The 25,799-nt window shown below is 37.5% G+C and overlaps 1 protein-coding gene across 6 annotated transcripts in view; it reads left to right on the top strand.

Annotated features, from left to right (window-relative positions):
• Sumf1 (sulfatase modifying factor 1) overlaps positions 1-25,799 on the top strand; it is a 671,842-nt gene that overhangs the window by 210,548 nt on the left and 435,495 nt on the right. The window lies entirely within an intron of this gene.

The raw sequence follows: 25,799 nt of genomic DNA, 5'->3' as shown, positions 1-25,799 counted from the left end.
TTGCAGTTTTTCTCTGCCCTTCAGGGTCCAGCCAGTACAGTTCAATGCCTCAGTTTTTTATCTAAGTTCGGGCCACAACGATAGCTTCAATATACCTGTCGGAGTCCAAAATTTCTCTCTCTGCTCTGTAACGCTTAATGGCTCTGCCGCCATTTGCTCTGCCCCGGGTCACGTGCTCGTTTGTGGAGGGAGCTTGGCGTTCACCTCCCTCCCCACTAATTGGACTGGGCTGTGCGTGGTGGCGACTGTCCTCCTGGACATCGCCCTCATTCCTGGAGATGAGCCAGTGCCCTTGCCCAGCTTTGACTATATCGCTGGGCGACATAAAAGGGCCGTGTCACTGGTCCCCTTGCTCATGGGGCTAGGGGTGTCCGGCGTCCTTGCCACTGGCTCCGCTGGCGTTGGAGTGGCGTTACACTCCCATGCCAAATTATCCAACCAGTTGATTAATGATGTTCAAGCTCTCTCCAACACTCTTACAGATTTACAAGATCAGACTGATTCTTTGGCTGAGGTGGTCCTTCAAAATAGAAGGGGCCTGTACCTCCTCATGGCAGAACAAGGGGGGATTTGCATAGCCCTAAAAGAACATTGCTGTTTCTATGCCAATAAATCTGGGATCGTCAGGGGAAAAATTTGCGAATTTCAGGAAGATCTAAACAGACGATGACAAGAATTCGCTCAAAATCCCCTCTGGACTGGCCTCAATGGTTTCCTCCCTTATCTTCTCCCTTTGCTGGGACCCTTATTGGGCCTACTTCTGCTCATTTCTTTGCGGCCCATAATATACAACAAAATCATGGCCTTTCTTAGAGCCCAGATAGAGGCAATAAAAACAACACCCATACAGGTCCACTATCATAGATTGGCAATGGCTGACCAGGACGAATGCTGGACCGTCGATTAGGTCCTTGCCGTGGCGAAGTGTTCTCGCCCCACCTGGTGAGTGGGCTGGCAAGCCAATGACGGGCAACTGAGCAAGTGTGCCATGCAATGAGAGAGCCCTCGTGCGCTGCCTAAGACAGGTGCCAGAGCCTTGACTCTCTGGTTAACTGATGATGGGTAAGGTGCACGGTGCAGACATGTATGTCGCTCTGACCCAAGACAGGCTCAGCCCCCACAGGCTTGGCTCTCCTGACACCTTTCTACTATAGTTATAATTTTAAAGGGAGGACCTGTGGGGGGCCTTGCCCCCCCCCCACGCTAGAACTCTTGAGTGCCTTTTACAGGCATGTCTGGGCCTGCTGCAAGTCTACCTGGCAACAAGGAAGTAGCCCCAGTACCCTCCCCTTGCTCCTTCCCTCTAGCCCTACGGTATATATGCTGTAGCAGCTTCCACAATAAATGAGACTTGATCAGAAACCTGTCTTGTCTCCATCTCTCATGTCTCTTGTCCCTTGTCATTCTCACTCCCCCTCTAGGGTCTCCGTTGACTTACCCATGGGCCGGGACAGTTCTATGTGTGAGTATGTGGTCTATTTTGGAGAATGACCCATGTGCAGCTGAGAAGAATGTGTATTCTGATTTTGTGGGGTGGAAGACTCTGTAAACATCTGTTCAGTTCATTGGTTCAAGAGTTCGATTGAGTTCTAGTATTTCATTACTTATTTTTAGTCTAGTTGATCTATCTATTTGTGACAGTGGGGTGTTGAGGTCCCCCACTACAATTGTATTAGTGTATATATGACTTTTCATGTCTGTTAGTATTTGTTTTATATAGTTGGGTGCACTAGTGTTTGGTGCATAGATATTTATGATTGTCATCTCTTCCTGTTGGATTGTTCCCTTTACAAGGATGTAGTGTCCTTCTTTGTCTCTCTTAATCAGTGTTGGTTTGAAATCTACTTGATCTGCAAAGAGGATAGCTACTCCTTCTTTTCAGGTTCCTGTCGCATGGAGTATTGTTTTCCACCCTTTAACTTTCAGTCTATGAGTTTCCTTTTGAATTAAGTGTGTTTGTTGTATGCAGCATATTGTTGGATTTTGCTTCTTGACCCATTCTGCCAGTCTATTTCTTTTGATTGATGAATTGAGACCATTAACATTGATGATTATAACTGAAATGTATTGACTTGTCACTGCCATGACTTTCTTTTTGTTGGGTTCTTCCCCTTTATATTTAATTTCTTGTCATGCCAGATGGGTTCATTCTGCTTTGCTTCCTGGGGTTGTGATCCTCAATGTCTGTTCCTAGGATATTGTGTAAAATTCTTTGGAGTGCTGGTTTGGTATTCACGAAGTTCCTAAGGTGCTCTTTCTCATGAAAGTATCTTATTTCTCCATCAATTTTGAGAGATAGTTTCACAGGGTATCTCAATCTGGGTTGGAGGCTGTTTTCTTTTAGGGCTTGGAATATGTCACTCCAAGCTCTTCTTGCCTTGATGGTTTGTGTTGAGAAGTCTGCTGTGATTCTGATGGGCTTTCCTTTGTATGTGATTTGTTTCTTTTCTCTAACTGCTTGTAGAACTTTGTTCTTCTGTTGTGTTTCTGGAATCTTAACAATTATATGCCTATGTGTAGATTTTTTTTGATCAAGGCTATTTGGAGTCCTATATGCCTCACTTATCTGTATGTGAAGCTCTTTTCCCCTCCTTGGGAAGTTTTTTGTCATTATTTCTGTGAAGAGATTTTTTATGTCATCTGCACTCTCTCTTGTTTCTTCATTGAGCCCAATCAGTCTTCTGTTATTCTTCTTTGCATCATCTAGCAGCTCCTGGATTGATTTCTCATGTTCCCTTATAATTTTGAAGCAAGTTTTCTTTTCCTGGTTACTAATTGCAGTCTTGTCTTCTATATCTGAAATTCTGTCCTCACATTGGCTCATTCTACTGTGTAGACTTTCAATGGAGTTTTTCATGTCCTGGAAATCTATTTGCATCTGTTTTATGGATTCCATTTGTTTCTTATGTTTGGATTCCATCATGTTCCTGAGCTCCTCTCTAGATTTATTAATCATGTCTTGCACTAGGGGCACAATTTCTCCTGTTATCTGAGAAATTATTTCTGATTTCATTTTTTCCAGATCCCCTTTTGTTGCCAGTTCAGTGGGTCCAGGTGGTTGCGTATCAGAGTGTTCCATCTCATTTTCCTTTGGGATTGCTGTAGGTGATCTGGAAGTAGGTTTCGAGAGTTATTTATGTGTTTTCTCATTTCAACTGGGGCAGGGGGCTGTTAGCGCCTGCCCAGATTACCTCCTCTGAGCTGGGAGAGGTGGGACAGGGGTCAGGAGCAGCAGTAGGGATGGTGGCCTCAAAGCCCTTTCCTGTGGGCTGGGAGCAGCGGGAGGAATGGTGGCCAGGAAGCCCCTTCCTCTGGACCAGGAGCAGTGGGATGGTGGCTCAGAAGCCCCTACCTCTGGGCCGGGAGCAGCGAGACTCAGTACCGTGGTCTGGTAGTCTGTTGTCCTCTGCGTCTTTGTAGTGTGGAACCAGGTGGCTGCCTGTCTGCAGCGGGGTGATTTGGCATCTTCAGGGTGCCTTGGGACCTCGGTAGGGCGTGCACAGACCTGACTGTCTGCAGGGGGCTGATTTGGTATGTTCTGCAGGACTCAGGACCTTGGTAGGGCGTGGGCATACCTGCCTGTCTGCAGAGGGGTGATTCGGCGCTTCCGCGGGACTCCGAGATACATATTTTTTCTTTGTTTCCCTTCCTCTTTTCTTCCTGATTCTCACCAGGGTGTACTTTGTCACAAGTAGTCATGTTTCAGCAATTAATTTTCTCACTATTGAGGCTCTTTTTGAAGAAACCTAAAGTCACCGGCCCAACATCAATGTAGCATTGCTTTAGCTTTCCTGATGGTACATCTCTGGCCACAGGCTATTGCCTTGTCCCCCTGAATCAGTTCCCCTGACTGTTATGGCTTACATCTTGATATCCCTCAAAGTGTCATGTGCTCATAGGTCAGGCTTTTGGAAGTTACTGACCATGAGTGTGACTCTGGAATAGTCCACCGATCGGTTTAGTATAATTCTAGGTGTGGGTGATGGACTTATTAAAGAAGAAAGATCCATCCCGGCTATGGGTGGCACCAACCAATAGGCTTGTAGACTGGATAGAATAAAAATGGAAAGAAGTAGGAAGTCTCTCTGCCTCTTGCTTGCCATGCTATGAACTGTTTCTCCTTTGCCATTCGCCTCTGCCACACTGCTCTGCCTTGGAGACAGCTGACAACAAACTGAAACATTTACAAACAGTTAAAATGAACATTTCCTCCTTTTTAAAAAATTAAGTTTATTAGTACATTTGAGGTGTACAGTACAGTTACATTCATCATTGGGATCTTGTACCTTTACATGATGTATCTTAGTTCTTATTTTTTCCCCATTCCCCTGCCTCCCTTCACCCCCTCTACCCTTCTTTGTTTCCATTTTTTCCTTTTCCCCTACTTTTTCTTTTCCCTTCTTTTCTTTCCCCTACCCCTTCTACTTCCCCTACTCCTTTAGACCTTTTCTTCTTATTTCACCATATCAGTTGTACATTTTGATCCTTATTTACACTTTTAGTTTCTCACACTGGAGAAACTATTCAGTATTTACATGTGTGTCCTATTTATTTCACGTAAGAGTATGGGCTCAATGTGCATCCACTTAGCTATAAATGTCTCTAGTTTCTCATTCTTTATGGCTGAGTAGTACTCCATTTTATAAAAAAAACCCACATCTTCTTTATCCAGTCTCCAGTTGATGGGCAATTGGGCTGTTTCCAAGTTTTAGCTATTATGAACTGTGCCACAATAAACATGGGTGACATATGCTCACCCATGCTGATAACATTTCCTCCTTTAACTTGTGGGTGTTGGGTATTTTGTCTCAGCAATGAGAGAGTAAGACAATGACCAACTCTTCTGAGCACTGGATTTCTTATTATAAAAACATGGTTAAGAATACCCATATCACTGATATAAGAACTAAATGAGATGGTAGATATACAATCCTTAGCACTTAACTTTCACTTAATATATGTTATCATTGCTTCAGAAACTTTCCGAAACTTTCCTTATTTATTAATTCATTTAGCAGTACCGGGGATTGAATCCAGGGCCTTGTGCATATTAGACAAATGTTCTACCACCGAACTATGTTCACAGCCTCTAAATTTCTCTATTTTAGATCATTACTTGTACAAAATGTTGATAACTGAGAGTAGCTTACACTGTATATTTCTTAGCACACCCCCCCAAAGGAAAATAATTTAATAGTGCCAAATTCCCAAATAGAAAGGATACATTTCCAGTAGAATTTGAAGCAGTAACTAATTAAATGGAAGGATCTGATGGGATACCTTTGTTAGCTTTTTCATGGCTTCCAAAATTATTCCACATAAGGGCATGACTGTTTTGTTTAGAGAAATATAAATTTTTGATTGTCAGAATAACTACTTCATCCATTCAATTTTTCTTTCCTCTACTTCTGACCTTTATTAATTCTTTTCTGCCATTATTGCTGCCCCAGCTTCTGCATACACCAGGTAAATTGAAACATAGCATTTTTGTTAAGATTATTTGATATTTACATATAGCTACTAAGCACCCTTTGATTGTGATTTAAGACTAAGTCTAGGTTAAAACTGTGTTTCTGTAATTAAGGCTTGAAGATTTGGAATACTGTGGTTCCAACAATACATTGTAGGCCTTTGAGGCATATGTGTGGCTAATAATAGTTAAACCAGTAGATTTTTGAAATGTTGTCCAGTAATTCTTTCATAATTTGAAGAAAGATATTTTTTTTTGCTATTTAAAATATTCTCTTGAAATACTGTAATTTGGGTTAGGTATGCTTGGAGCAAATAGATATGCTGTGGGAATTTAAATAATATCATGTGAAAAGTGTTTTATAAAACTATTGAGTGTTATTTATATATGAGAAATCATGATTTTACTGCCAAAAATTGACAAACCCTTCTTTAAGTTACTGTTGTAAATAACTTAGAATTTAGAGGGGGAAAAAGTGGATTACAAGCGTATGGCCTAGAAACTAAAAGGTTTTGCTACATTATCTTTAAGAAAATCAACATTGAGATTCTGTGAAAACGTGAGCAGAAATTAAATAGTAGCAAAAATATTCTCATAACCATGGCTCTCCTTGCTCCTGACAGGTGCACAGGACACATTTGTGTCCTGTATATTAATTGATGAGAGTTGAGGTCTTAGTCAAACATTACTTTTATTGTCCTAGAATGTTGGCACTCCTGTGACATATCTTAACCATTTACAATGAGCCCACTTTCTGATGGCATACTTTGTAAAAGTATTCTTTTATCACTCAATAAATCAAACTTGATGGAAGGCCTAAATGGGATATTTCTCTGAGAAATATTTCTCTCAGAAGAAAAACATGCTAAAAGTAGCCAGAGGGCAAATGAGTTAGATGTTTACAAATCATATCTATGAGAAAATAAAAAGTGCTTTTCCTTGCTGTTTTTCCTTTGCAGAAAGTGTTCTGGTGCCAAGAGCCACAGAAACTTCCCATAGGTCACAAATTTTTATTATTCCAAACTCTGCTTTCCCGTGTTTGTCAGCATTGTGACTCTTGTTGGTGAGAAAGGAACTTTTGCACTTTGAAGTAGTATAGTATCAATGCTGTGACTTGTAGCTCTTTCATTTCAAGTCTCACTTTTCCTTCCTGACTGCCTAATTAGATCCAGGGTCTGGCCTTGAGGCATGGTCATATTTAACCCCCAGGGAAGTACCTCTGGAAAGATGCTGGCTCAGCCTAACTGGGTTGTCCTGGTTTGCCTTTTGGGTGAGAGCTTTACTTTTAACTTTACCTCCTATTTCAGATGATTACTGAAGTCAGATTTTAGTGAGGAGGCTTAGTTCCATTCTTCGGTCTTTTTTTAATTTAGTGCAGATCATAACCATTTCCCTCTTTCTTTTTGTTACTAGGAGGAGGATGTAAAATGACAGATTTCTCCGGAAGAATTTATGTGCATAATACAAATGGCTATTTTCCTGTCTGTAGGTTTTAGAGGAATAATTTTAGCTTCCTTTTGGGGGGCCTTCTCTTAATGATACAATAAATACAATAAGATTAAATAACATTAATTGATCTGTGATTTTAAGCTGGGTTAGAAGTCACAAATACGTAACATGATATAGCCTTGTCCACTTAGAGCACATGACTAACTATAATAGAAGGTAGAATGAAATAAGAGCCAGAGAGAAGTATTCATAACAAGCTTTGAGAATTCAGAGAACTTAACAAGGAGAATGGGGATTGCTTCCTAGAAAATGTGGATTTTTAAGTTAGGCCTTTACAGATGAGAAGAATTATACAGGCAAAGATCAGGCACAGGGCATTTCCCAGTCAGTGAAGTAGACGGAAGATAACAGGAGTCCATAAGAATGCATACTAGGTTGTTGGAATAGAAATAGACCAGGGTTGATGAGGGGGTGGGGGAGCTAGGTAAGTGGTTGGGTTTACTAGGAGATAAATCTAGAGAGACAGATTGGGGCTAGATCAAGATAGTCTTGATCCACTAGGTTAAGGAACTTTACAGTACTAGATGTAATCATAACATTTAGAACTACTTGAATTTTTTTTTTTAATGTCACATACCTTTTCTCTGAATTATTTTGGAATCATGCTCTTCTTGGTTTCAAAGCAGTACATTCAGTAAAGCAGAAATCATTTGGAAAGGCAGTTCCTGATGTCATTTGTTTTATTTAGTCGTCTTTGGAAGGAGTGACTTTTAAAACTGATCAAATGGGGTTATATTCATGGAGAGGCATTAAAAAGGATAACATCTATTACTACTGGGAGATTCTCATATTCTGCAGAAAATTCTTGACCTTTACGTTATCATATCTACATTTATTTAAGATTTAGCTTTGTTTTTTTTCCCCATTACCTTTTGCCTTCTACTCCCATTTAAAAAATAAAGAAAATATAATAACATTGCAGAAAGTGTGCAAACAGAGAGAAAACACACTCATAGACTCTCTTCCCTTGTATAGCTACTGCCATCATTCTGGCCCTGGATTAAAGCACAGTTGGACATTGGTTGTTCTTGTCAGCCTGGCATTCATTCCTTTTTTTCCTTACATAGCACTTTGATTTTCTGTGGTGAAACAAAACTACTGCCAGACGGTGAGTTTGAGGTGGCTGCATGTAGTTGGTCCCATGACCAATACAGTTGTATTGCCTGGTCAGTGGTGATTGGTTTATGGGTGGCCATTTGGATCCAGAGCCCTGATTCTGAGACTTAAGTTGTAACTTTTGAAAAAGAATTGTACTTTTTAGTTGGGGCTGCTGAGGAAATAGAACATAAGCTTAAAGCTGCTGGTAGCCATCTTGCTACCACTTGAGTAAGAATGGAGGAGCCCCCTGCTGTGAAAGCAGAACTCAGAGTTAGGGAGACATAGCTCTTTTGATGGTCTTGCTTGAGCACCAGTTGTGGTAAAAGTTGGTCTTACAGTCATGGATGTTTTAGTTTTGTTTGCCAATAATTTCCTTTTTTTGCTTTGCCCCCTTTTGAATTGTGTTACTGTCACTAATGCATATAAAGAAATACTTAAGGTATTAGTGCTTAAACTCAGAGGAAGGTGGCAATCACTGGGAGGTGAAGCAGTTCTGGGTAGCCATACTGTTGGAGGTGGAATGTATAGTGAACTTTGCAGGATAGCTAGGACTGCTTTGTTATGTTAGGCTCAGCCCACACTCAAGACTGTGTTACACGAGCAGTGTGCCTCCCTGTACCTGGCCAAAGGAAATGGCTCTTCCAGTATCCTCTAGCTTGGTTTTTATGGGTGGAGGATAGGTATACTGCCTTTTAGCTGTTTGTCTGGGATGAGACATGAGCACAGATGTTCGTTAACTTATAGATGTTCTGTTTACACAGAGAAGAGTAAAGATGTGTTCATCTTTGGCCATTTTGAGAAAAGGGGCAGACCATTTTATGTGGTTGCTTTTCTCTCCTTTCTTCTCATTCCATGATATTTTTGCTGATGGAATCCAGTCAACTTGTACATCAAAGACAATCTGAAATGAAAGAGTAACTGTGGGTTGCTTATAGAAATGGGATGGGACATTTTGTTGTGGACTTTTAGAACCAAAAAGCAGAGATGTCTTCTGTCCCTGCCAGCTGTCTCTCTGCACCAGTATTCACTCAAGGGCCTGCAGCACAGGCACTTGTGAGATCTTTGGAAAAGTCTGCATGTGGCATTTGTGTGAGGTCTGTTATCGTACACTAGAAGGGGAAGCAGGAGTGAAGATAGACAGATTTTTCTAAGCAAGATTGAGCTCTGATGTCCTTCATGCTGCTGACTTTGGCATTACTCTTGTCATGGAGCTGTGACTGTAATCATGATCTCCACAGGCATATCACAGCTCCAGTTATCCTGCAGATGGTTGACACCTAAGCCAACATAAAATGTGCATAATCCATGGGATAACAGATCCTTACAAATCCTCCAGAGACAGCAGGGCATGCAACCCATACCCGTGCTGTTTTAATTTCTGCAAATTCCAAACTAATTAGACAGTAAAGGATCAAAGGCTAGCATTTAAATAACAACAAAAAGGTGGGCTGATTTTATGTAGAGGAGCAGCTTTGTGTTTTTAAACTGAGCATATTCCTTTCACTTACTTGCCCTCTTATCTAGTTCTGAATCTCAAACCAAACTTTATGATTCAAGTAAGTCCTACTTAAAAAGAATGTCTCTCTTTCTCTGTCCTTATGAGACATAAGGGCAGACACAAAAGCAATCAAAGCAAACTGGTTCAGTAGGAAGATCACTGGACTGGGACTCATGAGAAGTACTTTCTTTCTAGCTTTGTCATTATACTCTGTAGACCTTTGTGTCCCAATCTGTAAAATGTCACACCAGAGAAAGTGTATTAGTTTGTTATTATTACCATAGAAACTTAACAAAATTTTAGTGGTTTAAACAATGCAAAATTTTAATTTTGGTCAGAAGTACAACATGGGTCTTGCTGGGTTAAAATTAAGGTTAAAATCAGGCTGTGTTCCTTCAAAGCTTTAGAGGAGATGTTGTTACCTCACCTTTTCCAGCTTCTAGAGGCCACTGTGTTCTTTGGCATATGGCCTCCTACGGGCACATTGAAAGCCAGTAATGGTGAGTCAAAGCCTTCTCATGACCCAACTCCAAGACCTATTCCTCTGCCTTTCTCTTCTATTTTTAAGGACTGATGTAATTAAATTAGGGGTCATCAAGATGATCCCAGCTAGTCTCCCAGTCTCAAAGTCTTTAACATAAGTTAAATATTTCTTTTGTTATGTAAAGTAATGTACTCATAGGTTCTGAGGATTGGCACATGTATGTCTTTATAGGTGGTATGGTACAGCATTAATCTGCCTACCACTTAGTGAACTCCTAAGTATCAATTTTAATTTTTCTGTACAGAAGCTTCCTGTCTGTCCAGCACTGTTGTATAAATCAAGACTATAATCACACATCTGATCCAGATTCATCTCAGTCTGTGAAGATCAGAGCTCCAAACTGGTACCCAACAGGCCAAATTGCACTTAAAATCATGTAGGTTGGCTTGATATGTTTTAAACATTTCTGTTTAATTGAACATTTAAAAAATCTGGACATTTCACACAAATATACATATTTCTGGCTTCTCTTAAAGGAACGTTACAAAAATTGGGAAAGTATGATTACATGAGGGCTGTTTTCCCCCATGGTAGCAATTAGCCAGAATTGAGAAGCACCTGTCTTTCATAGACAGGATATTCATACTTGCTTATTTATATTACGTGGTTGGTCTCTGTGAGAGTGAATTTTCAAGGCCTATTGTATCTCTTCCATGACTTCAGTCCTACCATAAAATTTTATTTTTGTCATGATGATCTATAAGTACTACAAGTTGCTAGGCATGGTGGCACATGCCTGTAATCCCAGTTCTTGGGAGGCTGAGGCAGGAGGATTGCCATGAGTTTGAGTCCAGCCTGGGATACATAGTGAGCTCACACCCAGCCTGAACTACATAGTGAGACCCTGTCTCACAAAGGGGGGAAAAAGTTGCCGAGTTATCAATTATATTTACGCATTGATTATTGAGTTAGACAACTAGATTTCTGTGTTCTGTCTCTTTCATTTCTGGTTTCAAAAGCAATACATATATTTGAGAAAATTTTCCAGCTTCCTCCAGTTATATCTTCTCCTCTAAGTATTCAAATTAATGGAAGATTTCAATATTATTGATTTCCATGTGTTTATAAAAAACACTTAAAATAGTAACTGTTTCTAAGTAGTAAATTATGGGTTAATAGCCTTCATTTTAAAGATTTATTTTTCAGGTATCCTTAGTGCAAGTGACACATTTATAATCTGATGAAAATTAATAGAAAAAAAACCTATTTCCAAAACATCTTTTTGCCGTTAGGATTGCTACCATTACTGAAAAGAAAGTTGAATGGAGAATTACTCATTGCTTGGTATTTTGAGACCTGCTACTCCCTTCCTAGATTATTCAGAGCTATTTATAATCCAAAAGTTATGGTGGTGTGATTTATTGATAGAAAAGTTTAATAAAAATAAAAACCAAATGACAATCCCAAAAAACCAAACAGCCTGTATCTAATCGAAATACTAGTCTAAAAGGCAGAAACATGTAAATAATTTACATTTGAGATTTTATACTGTGTTAAATGATCGTATCATCTTATACAATTGCAGATTATCTAAAAACTATCTTTTTGCTTTACCTAATATATAGGTAAGAAGGTGATATTAATTTAAATTAAAATTATAATAATCGCAGGTATACAGGAATAATGGAAAGAAACTTTGCTAGAGATAAGGAACTCTCATTCTCAAAACTTAAGTACTGTTTTTGAAAGGAACAGAAACAAGGGAAAGTGAACCAAGAATTAGTTAACACAAATTGAGCCTGTGTTTTAACTCCGAAGCTTTTCACAGTGTCTTGTTTCTTCTATTACATTAAAAATTGTTGAATATATAAAAGTTAGTTTGATTTTTAAAAAACTAAAATCTCTTGTGGAAAAGCACAATACAGAATTGCATTGAGAGTTAGACAACCTAAGCCAAGTGTTCCCCAATGTTGATTTCAGAAGAGCAATGAGTTAGTGGCATTTTAGATAAGAATACACCATGAATATGTTTGTTTTAGGGTGTATTTTGTGTTTAAATATACAAGAGTTTCCATTGCAGATTATCTATTTCTTCTTCTCCTCCTCCTCCTTCTTCTTTCTTCTTGCCCTCCTCCCCCTCCTCCCCCTCCTCCCCCCTCCTCCTCCTCTTTCTTTCTTTCTTCTTTCTTTCTTCTTCTTTCTTTCTTCTTCTTTCTTTCTTCTTTCTTCTTCTTCTGGTACCAGGGATGGAATTCGGGTCCTTGCACTTGCGCAGCAGGTCATGAAACCACTGAGTTTAATCCCTGGCCCTGCAGATTATCAATTGATGGTCTGTGTGTTTACCTAGACAATTTATAGTTTTTTTTCTTGGATGTGGAGTTCTTTGCTTCACCACTATTTCCCCATACCCAGTACAAGAATGGATTTTCTCCCCTCAGTGAGGGGGTTGACTGGGTATATATAGTAAATTGAGAAGAAAGTGGTTAGATGGAAACTGTTGAGGCTATAACTTAAGAGTCTTTGAATTTTCATTCTTTTCCTGAGATCTTTGCTTCATTGTGCCTGTACAAAGGACAAAAAGGAAGGCTGGTAATGAGCTTGGATGCCTTCATTTCCTACTCCTGTCACTCAGGGTATTTTTCAATATTTAAAAGTTCAGAAGTCTCAAAGGGTGAATCTATTTGGGATTACTTTAATTTTGTCTTTTGGAATAATAGACGATGTGGGGAGGTTGTGTAAATGTTTTTGAACAGCTCATGGTGTGTGTGCATGTGCGTGTGCATGTGTCTGTGTGCATTTGAAGAGGAATCCAACATCTCCAGCAGAACTATTCTTTGCTACTTTCTGTTGACTTTTCAAGGAACTTGGTTGTTCTAGAAACAACACTTATGTAGCCCAAAGAAAATAAAGGGTCATATTTCAAACATTTAATTTGGTCTCCATTTTGTTGATGCTATGTATTTTTGAAGGAGATTAATACAATTCCCAGAAACTGTTAATAATTTTTCTTCATTGTCTAGTTCTTTATTTACCCCAGTTGGTGATGGTGAAAGCAATGAGACAAGTAGGATGAAAACATTATCTATCTATCTATCTATCTATCTGTCTGTCTGTCTGTCTGTCTATCTATCTATCATCTATCTATCTATCTATCTATCTTTCTATCTATGAATTTAGGCTTGGAGCTCTGTAGAATGCAATTCCTTTGGTATGGAGTTTGCCCAGTGTCAAATGGTACTCACTGTGCTAGAGAATTTAGAGCTTATATTTCCTGTTAATTTTGTATACCAGTTGATCAGGAAGTCCATCTCCTGACTCAGAGGTAAGGCACTTCCTTTGCTATGTGGCCCAAGAGGGTCCAAGTACATCAGCAGATGCCATTCTGTGAGAAAGGAAGAAGGGGATGAAAGCTCATGCCCCTGAGTTGCCATAGCCACTGATGATTTCTGTGTTTCTTTGATTGTATATCAGACCTTTTGGAGTCCAGAAATCCTCTCAGCCAACCTGGAGGGTTTGGTGGAGCAGTTGGAATGTCTGATTTTCCTCCAACACTATATGTAGGTTCTAGAAACATGTTCTCACAGACCCTTTCCCTGCCTATACCTTCTTTTCTTCTGTTTATAACTGTCCTCTTTCTTTTCTAAAGCTATCCATGTTGGTGATGTATACTCAAAAAGATCGTATCATCCCTAGAACCAACTGGAAGGAGGAAAAAAAATATTCCCTCTACTATTATGTTCTCAAAGCATAGTGGAGGAGAGAGGGTTTCCAATGCCCATTTTCCCTTTCCAGGAATGAAACCTGAGGTATATGAGGGTGTATGAGAGGATGTGGCAGAAGCTCTCACTTATATCTAACTCTTCTTTCTTTTTTCCTATGGCTCCTTAACTCAGCCTAGCAATAGTTTTGAGGACCTTCCTTTTGTGCAAGTTGCTCTTGTATTTTGTATTACATCTTTTCTATTTTAATGCTTGCAGGAAAAAAAAAGTTCTATGTCTTGACTTAGGCTCTGATTTTTAATGTAAAGTGAAGCTTCTGGAATTCAGAAAACCCCATTTCAACCTACTTAAGTTCATGTTCTTATTTCATAACTGTTATGCCTTTTATGACATAAAAATTTATTTTGAAAGTTAGGGTTAAACAATGACTGCTTTGTTTTCAGGTCAGTTCTGCCTTCCACCAATGGATGCTTCAGCCTCTATGGCTAGAAGATCACAGGGCAGCAAGACTGGCCCAAGATGAAAATATGTCATTATTTAAAATGTTATTTCATTCAAGTAATAATAGCACTATCAAAAGCATGATAACAACACCATCACAACTTAACATTTCTCTGTCAATTAACACCTCACAATCTATTTTCTAATGAACCCTTTTACAATGTTGCAGTGTTTTTAAAAGTTTAAAAATTTCTTTTTTGTCTGGGGGAATTAAGACTCAGAGAGATCAAGTGTCCCAAGGTGAAATATGTTGTGTGTTTTCAGTTTTAGTCTTGAATTAATTGACTCCAAGCATTTTGAGTCTCAGTTTCTGGATTAATATGTCTTTTCTGTTGTTGTTCATTAATTTTATTGGTACATTTTAGGTATACAATATGCTGACATTCATTATTGGGAATTGTACCTTTACATGATATATCTTAGTTCTTATTTTTTTCCCATTCCCCTGTCCTCCCTTCAACCTCTCCACCCTTCCCTATTTACAAAGACTTTGTTTCCATTTTTTTCCTCTTTCCATATTTATTTCTTTCCCTTCTCCTCCCCCTCCTCCTTCCCCCTCCCCCTCCTTCCCCCTCCCCCTCCTCCTTCCCCTTTTGGCCTTTTCTTCCTATTTCACATTATCTGTTATACATGTTGATCCTTATTTACACTTTCAGTTTCTCACACTAGAAAAACTATTCAGTATTTACACTTGTGTCCTATTTATTTCACTTAAGAGTATGGGCTCAGTATGCATCCATTCAGCTATAAATGTCTCTAGTTTCTCATTCTTTAATGATGAATAGTACTCTATTTTATTAAAAAAACCCCTACATTTTCTTTATCCAGTCTCTAGTTGATGGACAATTGGGCTGTTGTAATAGCTAAAATTTGGAAACTGTGCCGCCATGAACATGGGTGCACATTATCATTGTGGTATGATTCTTTTAATTCTTTTGGGAAGATAGCCAGCAGGGGAATAGCTGGGTCAAATGGGACCTCTAATCTTAGTTTTTTTGAGGTACCTGCATATTGATTTCCACAGTGGTTACACCAGTCTACACTCCCACCAACAGTGGAGAAGGGTTCCCTTTTCTCCACAGCCCTGCCAGGATTTGTTATTGGTTGATTTCATGATAGCAGCCATTCTTTCTGGGATGAGGTGGAATCTCAGCATTGTTTTCATTTGTATCTCTTGAATGACCAGTGATGTTGAACATTTTTTCATATGTTTATTTGCTATTTCTACTTCTTTGTCTGAGAAATGTCTGTTCATTTCAGGTGCCCATTTTTGTATTGGGTCTTTAAATTTGGGAGGTCTGATTTTTATAAGTTCTTTACATATTGTAGTAAGTAGTCCTTTGTCTGAGGAACAGCTGGTAAAATTTTTTTCCCACATTGTGAGTTGTGCCTTCACACTGTTGGTGGTTTCTCTTGCTGGGCAGAAGCTTTTTTTTTTTGGTATGGGGGATTGAACTCGGGACCTTGTGCTTGTGAGGCAGGCAGCAGAACCACTGAGCTAAATCCCCAGCCCATACAGAAGTTTTTTACTGGTCACTAATTGCAATCTTATCTCCTACATCTGAAATTCTATCCTCACATTGGTTCATTCTGCTGTGCAGACTTTCGATGGAGTTTTTAATCTCCTGGAAATCTGTTTGCATCTGTTTTATGGATTTCATTTGTTTCCTATGTTGGGATTCCATCATGTTCCTCAGATCCTCTATTTTTTTATCTGTGTCCTCTCTAGATTTATTAATCACATCTTGCACCATGTGCACAATCTTTGCTGTTATCTGAGTAATTATTTCTGATTTCATTTTTGCCAGATCCTTTTTTGTTGCCAGTTCAGAGAGTCCAGGTGGTTGAGTATGAGAGTGTTCCATCTCGTTTCCCTTTGGGGTTGCTGTAGGTGATCTGGAAGTCTGTTTTTGAGGCTTGTTTATGTGTCTTCTCATTTCCACGGGGTCGGGGGGTGTGCTTCTGGCCCCCACGTGGCTCACCTTCTCTGCCCTAGGAGCTTGGGATGGCGGTGGGGGAGCTTCCTTCTGGGTGGTGGGACTGGCTCAGAGAAGCTTTTTAATAAGAAGAGATCCCACTTGTTGATTCTTTGTGCTAGTTCAGGTGCAACCAAGGTTTTGTTCATGAAATCTTTTCCTATGTCAACATCTTCAAGAATTCTACCTAACCTTTCTTCCAGCCAGTTTAGTGTTTCTGTTTTAATATTTAGATTTTTATGGATTAATAGGTCTTATATAGGCATGCCTAGGTAATTACATTTTTCTGCTCAATATTCTTCCATGGGTAGGGGAGCACTGTTCTATTGTTCTTTGGTTTTTGACAGACTCCTTCTGTTTTGAAACTTACTAATCTGTTTTATTCGGGATATTAGCTGTTTGCTCCAGATCATATCTTGGTTAGTTTCTAAGAAATCTAAGCCAGTCCCCTGCTCCCAGCTAGCATTACAACTCTCTAGTTGGATGTCTTACTCCTTCCACTCCTCTTTCTTAGTAGTACTAATATTCTCAGTAGATTATAATCACATTGTCATTTTAAAAAATCCTGAATTCTCATTTCAGAAACTACTATTGAATTTAATAGCTTCACATAGAAATCTTTATTGGTATTTTGGGGCCTTTTAGCTTTAGTTTAGCACAGAGTCAAAGATTTGGATTAATAGTTTTTGCTGTTCTTAGAAATATCAAAGACATACTAATTCAGAGTAGACTGGGACAAATGTGGAAATTGTAGAACATATTTCCCTAAGTATTACTATGGTATTTTTCATGCATTAGAAGTTGCACAGTGAATTAATGAGTTGATCTTGACTCTGGTCCCACTTCTGCTGCTGATTCACTGTTTCACCATCTGGGCAATGAACAGTACAACATATTTTCTTGCTTTGCCATTTATTGACATTTTGTGTTAATATTTGAATATAATTCATTTAAGGAACAGAGTGCAAATTGATTCTTATGTCATAAAGTCACACCATTTTAGGCATTGAAACTGATTGCAGATGATATATGCTTAAAAATGCATAGTTGTTAGGGACCCATGAGTCCTGAAAAAAATTGACAGAACTTAACCAAAAAAATTACGTGTCAAAATATGTGACTAAAAGAAATAAATGCATGACCTACAAAATTAGTTCCATACTTCTTCAGGTTAGTCTTGTATTTTCCCTTATTCCTATGTCATTGGGGAAGATGGAAATGTCAAGATTTGGGGATACTGGTTTAACTACTTTTCTCGGTGGTTTATGAAATAAATACCTTCAACTAAAGATATCAGAAAACAGAGAGAAAAACCAAAAGCTTATGTCACAATGGCATTTAAAAAGAATGTTGGATGACTTTTAGAGTTTCTAATGAATCCCCAGTCACACAGTCATATACCAAGGCCAGCTCTTACACAATTTGGCCTAAGGTATGAAAATCTTATTACTTCACTGGGAAAAATAACCAAAGGTTTTGGGATATGGAAAAACACATTAACATTATTTTAACTATATTCAATAGTATTTTACATATTCTATTTATCAGACAGAAACAAAGGCAGGTGTCTTCAGCAGAAATAATATAAATTGTTTCCTGCAATATGCCAGGATAGGAGAGTTACTAATAAATACCAAAATGTGAGCAGACTTCAGAAAGATAGATAAAATTCTGCTGAGAGAACAAGATAAAGATTTCAGTAAACTAGTTACCAGAAACTAAATCTTATAGGGGCTAAAGATTTGAAATAGAGTGTGAAAGACCTATGCTGCCACTTAAGATAGCCGAGGTAATTTAAAATATTTTGATTCTTTGGGATGCTGTGCTTTCAATTTTCTCCCCTTAGACTCTGTCTTTGCTTTTTATGTTTCATCTTTTAATTTAAAGAACAAAGTCACTATTTATTACCTACCATAAAACAGTGTATATAGCAGGAACTTAATAGTTATTTGTCAGATTGAATGACAGACTAAATTAACCAATAATCGCAATGAAAATACAGGGATTATGTTTTTACAATGCCTTGTAGTTTTGCATTTGCTTTGATTGCATGTTGACTAAGTAGATTCAGCGCAAAATTTTAGTAAAGTGATATAGCTTTCAGAACTGCTTTTAGGGTTTGATGTTTCAAAATGATAGCTGTGGAAAAAGGGATATGTTTACTACCAAAAATACAGGTGCAATCAAATAAATACTTTATAATTAACCTTTAAAAATTCCCTTATTTCGCACATCTCTCTGAAACCTACTGATCACAAATTTCCCAGTTTAGATAATGCCATTATTTACTTGACATTATCAATGAGTTACAATCATTGGATTTGAACCTATCTATTAAAAATTAGAAGAATTTTTAAAAGAAAAAACAGGGATTTGGGTTCAGTATAATCCAGCTACTTCTTTGACTATCACATGAATGCAGGTGTGATTTAATTAGACAAGACTCCTAGAACAAACTGGCTATTTTTGAGTATTGAGACCACCTTGGCCAAAAGAATTTTTTCAGATAACTATACTATTCTGATAGTGAACAAATTATTTAAAGCAATATCCACTCATTTCTAAGACTAAGAATATTGTTCAATGGTAATGTTGTGGGTTAAGAAATCATTGCATAAAATCAAGGGAGTACAAGTAGAAAAGGTAAGCATGGCTTTGTAATGTGGATGTGAAACAAATCAACAGCATTACCTTGTTGCTGAAAGGAACAGATGTAAAGGCTGACAGATGTAAAGGCAAAGGCACAGAAATGGATATTTATTTTGTTAGGATCCAAATTCTTACACATACAGTGTTCTATTTAATCTTAACAGCCTTGAGAAGTGGTAATTATTAGGCCTATTTATCTCATATATGTAAAGAAACCAAAGGGAACAGAAATTAAGTAACTGACCTAAATTCAAACTGTTGATAAGAGTTAAAATTTTAAGCACCTCACACAATGAACATTTTCTAGTTAATCTTCTGTTTCTTGTAACTGTCCCCTGAGCTTTCCTAAGTCTCTAGGTTAGATTTTCTTAGGAAGTTAGATCCTCTGGTTATAAGGAGTATGCGCCTCTCAGAGACTACTAGGATATACCTTTGTCTTCCTGCACTGAGCCAGGAGCTCACAATGAGGCTGAAGTCAGATTCTTCACTACTCTACTCTCTCCTCTGTGCTCTTATGGTTTGGTCTCTGACTTCTATTATTGATTCTTTGATCCTGGATTCTGGTTTTGTAACCCTCACTCTCTGGGTCATTGCATCTGTGTTTCCTATGTTCAAACTGAAATCCTTGTTCCTAATTCTCTACCTCCTCACTGTGTAATTATTCTACTGATATTGTGCTAAAAGCCAGAACCCTGAGACCCTTTTATGCTTACTTTTCCTCTTTACTTGTGTTGATCTTCTGTATCTCTAATCTGAGCTGCCTACTTCATTTTGTCTTGTTAGGGCTCCTAGACATCAGAGTTATCCTGACATGTTGTCTAAGACAAATGTTATCCCTATGCATATTACCCTTTCTGAAAGTATATTTAGATTTAGATAAAATTCAAAGTAAGTAAATAATATCACCAACTATTAATTTATTTGGCCTAACATTCATTCAGGTAATTTTCTGGCATATCAATAATACATTTGGAAATGTTATAATCTCAAAATAATAATTTACTTAGGATAATCAATTAACATGATCAGTCTGATTATCATTTTTACTTTAGAAGAGGTGCTATGCTTCACTAGATGACAAACTAAGCCAGTACATAATATTAAAGAATAAACATAAAATGTTTTATTTTGTTATAAGACTTAAAAATCCAATATTTTAAATGTCATTTTTGTGAGACTATGATCACTACAAAGTTTATCTGTACTATCAGGTAGTTTTTGACTTAGAAATTGTAATTGTTGTGCTATTCAGTGGAAATGTTCTTAGCATAATTTTCCTTCATGCTCAGAAAATGTGTGTGCCATTTAGCCTTTCTTAATCTGTGCTTAGTTTATTATTATATATGCCTATATAAGACAAAAGAAATGAATAAAACAAAACTATGGAGTGCATATGTCTCAAAAATTTTAAAATGATTTCAATGACTAATAATGTATTCATGAGAAGTCAGTGAAATTATTAGCATAAATGAGGTAATCTGTGTGTTGTGTACACTTAATGTCCCAGTGCTTTAACTATACCTTGCTATTTTATTTAGGAAAACATTTCAGAATGAATTTCAGTAGAGGTGAAATTGTTATAGTGATAGTCACAAAGAGGCCCATTGCCTACTAAATTTAGCACTTTGGCACTTTTTTGTGTTAATCTTTTATTTTCTTTGTCATTAAAAATTTTTTTTATTAGTACATATTTGCCAGACATAGTGCTTCATTTATCATAGGAAATTTGTAGCTGCACATAGTATGTCTTAATTCTTTTTTTCTTTATTCCTCTCTTCAACCTTACTTCCCCACTCCATTTACAGAAGCTTTTTTCTCATTTTTTCCTTCCATTCTTTTTTTTTTGTAAATTCCTTTTCCCTTTCCACCCTTCCCCCTCATTCCTCTCTTGTTCCCCTTCAGATTTGAACATGTTCTTGCCACTTCCCAATATATATCCTCCATTTTGCTTCTGGTTTACCATTTAGGTTTCTCATACAAGAGAAACAATGCAATATTTAAATTTGTGTGTCTGATTTATTTCATTTAAAATTATGGCCTTGATGTGCATCTCATTCTAAAAAGAACTTATTTATCCTTCCTTATGGCAGAGTAGTACTCCATTGTATATAAACACCACATTTTCTTTACACACACTTCTGCTGATGAGCATATGGGCTGTTTCCAAGGTTTAGCTATTACAAATTGTGCTGCTATAAACATGGGTAATTCTTTGAGGATGATGCCTAGAAGGGGAATAGGTGGGTCAAATAGAAACTCTACTTTTAGTTTTTTGAGGAATCTCTATACTGATTCCATAGTGGTTGTACCAATTTACACTACCTACAACCATGGAGAAGGGTTCTTTTTACCCCACAGCTTTGCCAGTATTTGTTTTTGGCTGATTTCTTGATGATAGCCATTCCCTCATAGGGCTGCTTTCACTGCATCTGATAAGTTCCCAGTATGTCATATTGGCATTATTAATTGTAGAAACTGTCTAATTTTGTCAATAATTTCATCTGTGACCCATTAGTTGTTCAGGAGGTAGTATTTAATTTTCATGAGTTTATGTAGTCTTTGTGGTTTTCTTTGCCATTTCCCCCCAATATTATTGTACTGTGGTCTGATAATATGCATGGAATATTTTCAATTATTTTACATTTAATTAAGCATGTTCTCTGAGTTAATATGTGGCCTATTTTGGAGAAAGTCCTGTGTGCTGCTGAGAAGAATGTGTATTCTGTTGCTGTGGAGTAAGGCATTCTGTAAATATCTACTAATTCCATTTGTTCAAAGGTTTGGTTCAGCTCTGATATTTCTTGTTGATTTTTTTTTGCCTAGTTGATATGTCTATTTGTGACAGTAGACTATTGGGGTCTCCTGTTACAATTGTATTAGTGCTTATGTGATTTTCCATATCGATTAGTGTTTGTTTTATATAGTTGTGTGTGGTGGTATTTGGTTCATATATATCTATGATTGCTTTCTCTTCCCATTAGAATGTTCCCTTAGCAAGTATATAGTAATCTTCATCTCTTCTGTTAAGTCTTGGCTTGAAATTCACTTTGTCTGCACATAGAATAGCTACCCCTGCTTTTTTCTGGGTTTCCATTACATGAAGTATTGTTTTCCATTCTTGGACTTTAAGTCTATGAGTTTCTTTTTGAAATTTCTTGAATGCAGTATATTGTAAAATTGAGTTTCTTGATCCATTCTGCCAATCTCTTTCTTTTGATTGGTAAATTGAGGCCATTCACATTGATGGTTATAGCTTATAAGTTTCATTTTTTCCATTAAGTTTATTGGTACATTTTAAGTATACAATATAGTTGCATTCACCTTTGGAAACTTGTGCCTTTACATGATATATCTTGGTTCTTATTTTTTTCCCCATTCCTCTGTCTTCCCTTCATCTCCTCCACCCTTCCCTATTTCAAGGACTTTGTTTCCATTTATTCATTTTCTCATATTAATTGCATTCCCCTCTTTCCTTTCCCCTATCTCTCCCACTTCCCCTTCCACTTTGCACCCTTTCTTCCTATTTCATGTTATCTATTATACATTTGAATCCTTATTTACCCTTTCAGTTTCTGACACCAAAGAAACTATTTGGTATTTATACATGTGTATCCTATTTATTTCACTTAAAAGTATGGTCTCAATGTGCATCCATTTAGCTATAAATGTCTCTAGTTTCTTGTTCTTTATGGCTGAGTAGTACTCCATTTTATTAAAAGAAAGCACATCTCCCAGCTATTCCTCTGCTGGGTATCTTCCCCAAAGAATTAAAAGAATCATACCACAGTGATATATGCACACCCATGTTCATAGCAGCACAGTTTGTAATAGCTAAAACTTGGAAACAGAGCAAATGCCCATCAACTGGAGACTGGATCAAGAAAATGTGGTTTTTAAGGATGAGAGGTTGCAGCCTGATTTGCTGGACTTTAGTATTTTTTATGTCCCTCAGATAAACTATGTATTGGCATACAAGGAAGATCAATTGATCACAGCAACTGTATCCCCTTAGTTAAAGTGTTTTAGTCAGCAATACCACTAGCATCAAACACAAAGTGGAAAATGACAAACTGTGATGACTAATAATTTGCCACCTTTAACTATATGTATAAGATCTGTATTTATATAACAAGATCTAAGGCAAACCAGAAAATTTTATACGGTAAATATCTATTCAGTAATGTTACCCTAAGGGGAGAAAATTAAAAGGAAGAAGGGGAAAAACCAGAAATAAAAGAAAAATAGATTCAAAGCAAGGCTGAAGGACAGAGGAAGATTACTCAAGCTTCAGTAAGGTGGTGAAGACAGAAGGGAAGGAAAGAATAAAAAACAAAAACAGGGACAAAAGAAAAAAAACTACAAACAATGTTCACTTTCACAAAGAAACAAAAAAGTCAGAGGAAAAAAAGCCAATTAAACAAAAACTAAAAACTAAAACCTAAAAAAACCTAACAAAATGACAACAACAACAACAGCAGCAAAAACAAAACAAAAAACCAAAAGCAAAATCAAAGGAAAGGAAAAAATAAAAAAGTTTCTCTGTGATTTCAAACCTTTGATTATCTTCTGGGGTCTATAATTTTGTGGCAGTGTACAATTCAAGACATGACTCTGCTCTTGCGGGTAGACAAAGGAAATGGTCAGAGCCCAGACCCGTGCTGGATAATGCCAACAAGCTTGCAGTAGGTTTAGGGCATGATATTGGTTCTGGGACTTTTAAATTAATGGAAGTCCAGGCTGAATATGACATCTGGTCATGGGGTTGGGGCCTGAGTTGTTTAGCTTATAACACTCTGGGTGTCTCCTGCTGGCCTGCCCATAGTTCTCTGACCATGGATGTCTCCTGTGATTGTCCCTTACCCAGTTATCATGGTAGTTTAACACTGGGAGCCCCAAGATGAAGGCAATCCTTTGCTGCTCTGAGTCACAGGCTCAGTTGGCCTCTTCCTAAGAAGGCATGTGACCAAGCACACTCTCTAGGGGACATAGGAGTCACTTGGACTGTAGTCACTCATCAGATATTGTAGTACACAGCATCCATTGCTCCATTCCACTGGTGTGTCTCTTCCTGGAGGTCTCTGGAATTGTGTGCCCTCACTGTGCCTCTGTAGATTCAATCCTTCTTTCTCATGTCATGAGCCAGGAGGTATGAAGAAAGTGCAGATTGCCTCTTCTTTTTCTGCATTGTGGTCTCTCTCTTCAATTTGTTTGAAGGTTCCAATCTTCCCTTTAGGTCCTTCCTGGGTCCAAGGGATCAACCTGTTTCTTTTCCTTCTCCAAACTGTTATTTTTCAGTGTATGTATTCTGAGTCTTGGAGAAGCTGATTTGTTGCTACTTACTGCTCTGCCCTCTTCCCAGAAGCCTCCAGCACTTTTGCTTTTATTGGAATTGAATTACTTTTGACATCTCCTTGTTGATCTATATATTAGTATACCTTAATACTGTGGGTAGTAACTCTATTCTAGATGCTAAAATTCATAGTGGTTGCTAAAAATTTCATTTTTGTAGACTGTGCCCATTTTAATGTATCTTACCTTTTCAAATTAATCAAAACCTGTTAATATGCCATATTGGAAAAGGATGAGAAAAATGAGACTACATTTCATTAGATTTTATTAATTCCTTTTAGGCAGTATTGATTAGGGTGCAATTCATTAAGAGTGTCTTGCTGTTTTTGGTCATCAATATTGCCTTTTGGAAATAAGGTCAGGCAAATAATGTAGTATTTTGAAGTTAAGAACTTTAACAGAAAGTTTTCAACTGTAGGACTCTTACATGTAACTGTTTATATAAGTATGCCTGTAAGTCTTATATGCAGTGATCTGGCAAACTAATACATAATGGTCAGAATCTTTTGACTTCCCTAATCAGAATTTTCCAGTGGCTCCAATTACTTTTAGACAAAAGGTAACAAATCTTAGCATATTCTACCCTTTTAATTTCATCCCATGCCATATTCCCTTTCATAATGTGTGCTCTAGTTATCTTCTCTTCATTTTTTGAATTTCAATATCTATGCCAAGGATCTTTTATCACACTGATTCTTCTGCTTGATCTTTTCATCTCTCTCTCCCCATTTATTAATCTCTCAGACCTCAGCTCAGGAAAGATTTCTCTTGATTCCTTTGTCCAGATCAGTCACTCTAACTAAATATTCTTATAACTCCTGAATGTCTTCTTTAGTGTCAACACATCTTTCATTTTACATCTGTGTGTATGATTTTGTGATTAATATTTGCTTATTACTGATGTGGGTCATAAGTAGTCAGGGATTTGTCTAATTTCTGTTCTTTATTCTTGGCACATAATCTCTCATTCAATAATGAAGGAACAGATAAAGCAATTCAATATAAAAGTGGTGGATGGTGGTGCATTTGAGAACTTTTTGGCAGTTCTATTTTAGAAGCAGAGCCACATGTTAACTTCAGCTAAACAATGGTCCTTGTCTATGTAGGAAGGTCTTCTGTATTGTAGACCCAATTTTAGGAGCTGCGCACACAGAGTATCCCATGGAGAAAGACATTGCTTCACTGAGCAACCAGATCAGTTTGGAGTTGCCCTTTCAAATGGAGATTCAATTTTTTAATTAATGCATATGAGTAATAGAGAATAGTGGGTTCTTTGTGATATATTGGTACTTGCATATCATGTATTTTGATTATTTTCAATCCCATTAACCTCCTCTGTCTTCCCCCTCCTCAAGTTCCCTTTCTCACATCTAAAAGTTTACTTTCTAGTTTACTTTCATCTTTACTTTATTTTATTAATTTATTTACTAGGTTTCTCATACAAAAGAAAACATATTTAATTTTTTTTCTCATTAAGTTTATCGGTACATTTTAGGTATAAAATACAGTTACCAACATCACTGGGATCTTGTACCATTACATGAGT

This window comes from Heterocephalus glaber, unplaced genomic scaffold (genome assembly GCF_053883595.1).
Source record: "Heterocephalus glaber isolate CG9 unplaced genomic scaffold, H.glaber_assembly_v1.0 deba00001472, whole genome shotgun sequence".
In the NCBI taxonomy this organism is placed as follows: domain Eukaryota; kingdom Metazoa; phylum Chordata; class Mammalia; order Rodentia; family Bathyergidae; genus Heterocephalus; species Heterocephalus glaber.
This window is presented reverse-complemented; position numbering and strand designations above follow the sequence as displayed.